This window comes from Myotis davidii, unplaced genomic scaffold (assembly GCF_000327345.1).
Source record: "Myotis davidii unplaced genomic scaffold, ASM32734v1 scaffold238, whole genome shotgun sequence".
In the NCBI taxonomy this organism is placed as follows: Eukaryota; Metazoa; Chordata; class Mammalia; order Chiroptera; family Vespertilionidae; genus Myotis; species Myotis davidii.
Genome location: NW_006293779.1, coordinates 6,922,775 through 6,925,485, shown reverse-complemented (window position 1 = coordinate 6,925,485; position 2,711 = coordinate 6,922,775).

Below are 2,711 nucleotides of genomic sequence, written 5' to 3'. Positions count from 1 at the left end.
TGTTACGTTACTATGGTGCATTTGTTTCAGTTAATGAACCAGTGGTGCTACATTATTATTAACCCTTATCGGATTTTAAGCTTCCTGAGAGCAGGGCTCATGCATCTTAGCACTCCCGGGCACCTCGCCTCTAGTCAGTGTTCCACATGTGTTGAATTGATGAGGAAATTAAACTTACTAAATGACTAAATTGTCTGCAAAAATAAGCTCCATATTTCATGATCCTTTATAATTTGCTTTAAACAGCTGAAGCTGCTTTGCGATGTAACCCTGAGCTAAGTTGAGCTTAATGTTCTCAAAAGTCGTTGTTTTTCAATTATTTACAAGCATTCTCATTAGAGTGAGCACAAGGAGCCAAGTGCTGAACTGGGGTTTTTTTTTCTTCTTCTTCCCTGGGTTTCTTTTCAAAATCAGGTCATGGAACATGGATGCTATGTCTTCAAATAATATAACCACGCTGATCCCTGGATTACAGTTAGGTTACGTAACTTGCTTATGAGCTGCTTTTCATTAAGACTTGCAGTGGGCAATGGGGCTTTGCATCGCAGAGCAGAGCTGGGGGGCCAATCCTGCCGAAAGCCAGAGCACACGCAGTGTCTGAGGTGGGGCTGCCTCAGCTCCAGCACGGGATTGAATTCAACGCAGGCGGCTCCTTTTCCCTGTAAGTTCTCAAACGTCCTTCGTCCTACAACTCCCTGCTTCCAAATACACATCTGAACGTAGGTGCTGAGGGCCAGCACCGTGCGTGCGGGAAGATCTCCGTGCCGGGGTCCCCAGGAGGCTGGGCCAGGGCAGCTCTCCAGGGAGGATATGATCAAGTTTCTGCATAACCAGGGCTTAGTTTCATTTCTTGCAGAACATAAATTACATGGAATCATTTTTTTAAAAAATGTAACCGAGGGAGGTAACAAAAATCCTCGTACCAGCCTATCACCACATCTTCGTACATAAGCATTTCAGAGGTCTAGTAAGGGATCTAGAAGGTGTCAGCTAGAAAGTAAGAAGGTTGGTGTCAAATCACGTGGGAAGACCTTCTGGATTGGGGGTGGGGACGGGTTGTGGCTCATCAAAACATATAAACATCTGTTCTTAAAAGTGGAAATAGAGCCAAGTTTCCCCAAAAGGAAGTTGTTCACTGCTGTTCTGCAGGATACTCACGGCAGGAGGAGACCATTTTGGATGCTAATATTAAAACCACCGCACAAAGGATGATAAAAGTTGGAAATCGGAGTTTTCCAGCGAGAGGAAGCAAGCTATCCGAGGATGGGACAGAGCAGCCGTGACAGCACAGAAAAGGGGACAGCTCGCTGGAGAGTGAGCCGGAACTGGCTCCTGGGAAGAAGGGCAGGGAAATGCCAAAATTCTGCCAAATGCAAAATTCTCTTTTGAAATGGAATTCCTGCATAAAATAGTGATTAAAATAGCCATTGGGAACAATAAAATGAACTTGGAGCCCTTCATGTACTTGAAGAAACACCTGTCATTTACTATATAGGAACAGCCAATGTATAACTCTTTAAGCAGTTAAAGTTTATTTCTTTTCTTTTGATAAATGTGGTCTCTTACAGATATTCAAAGTCCAGAAGGATATTTTGTTATGCAGCTATATACAATAATGAATAAAGAGACTTTTTTCCTCTTATAGTAAACTTTTTAAAAATTATGACTTTCTACTACTCACACTTAATATTTATAGTTAAAGACTTTTAACTTAAAAATAAACTTTTAAGTATTGATGACACTACCAATGGAAATGTAAGCTATATGCTTGAATGCAAAGCAGTTAATTAATGCTAAGGGTATTGCACATTAATCTTGGCTTCGACACAGTCTAAAACTTGCCTAAGTCCGGTTGGTCGCTGGGGAGTTTTTGATTCTTGTGCGTGTGTCTAATTTACTAATGAACTTGGTGTCATTTAGGGCTGAACCAAGCACATCTGAATGGGTCTGGCTGCTCCTGGGCAGCTGGGGAAGGGCACCCACAGTGTTCTGAGCAGAGTTGGAAGAACACCAGAGCTGAGATGAGTCAGAGGCTCTCGAAGTGTGTGGTGAGTCAGAATCAATGCCCCCCACCCCAACCCAGCTGTAGCCAAGGGAAGAAAAGGGAGGAGCTCTAAAAGGGAAGGTATTACAGAACAAGCCACACCCTCTGACCCTCTGCTCCCTGAGTAGTTCAGGCCTTGCCCATTCCTAAGAAGGCACAGCCCAGTGCCCATAATCTAAGCGATGGCCAGAAGGAGAGCTAGCTAAGTTAACCGTAATCCTAGCCCTAGCATGAAGGACAGCAAGGAAGGGGACAGGCTGACCAGCACCTGCTACTGGGGTGTGATCCCCAGCAACAAATCTTAGGGAATCTGCAAGTGGTCTTGGGAGCCGGGGAAATGTGTCAGGGAAAGTATATGAGCTCTGGGTCTCAGAGACTTGGGTTTAAATTTGCATTCTTCCTCTGTCACTTATCTGTGTGAGATTGGAGCAAGTCACACAAACACTGAGCCATACTTCCCTTATCTGAAGGCAATAATCTCTTTTATCACTGGGTGGTGGGATTGGTGGTGGGGAGGGGGTTGCAGGGTGCTACACGGATTTCATAGTATTGCTTAGCTCAACCCTAGGCCTAAAATGGAGGAGATACTCAACAAAATCTTTGCTGAACGAATATCTGATGCTACCACTAACTCATCCAGGTGGGGCTGTGCTTGATTCCTGGTGGC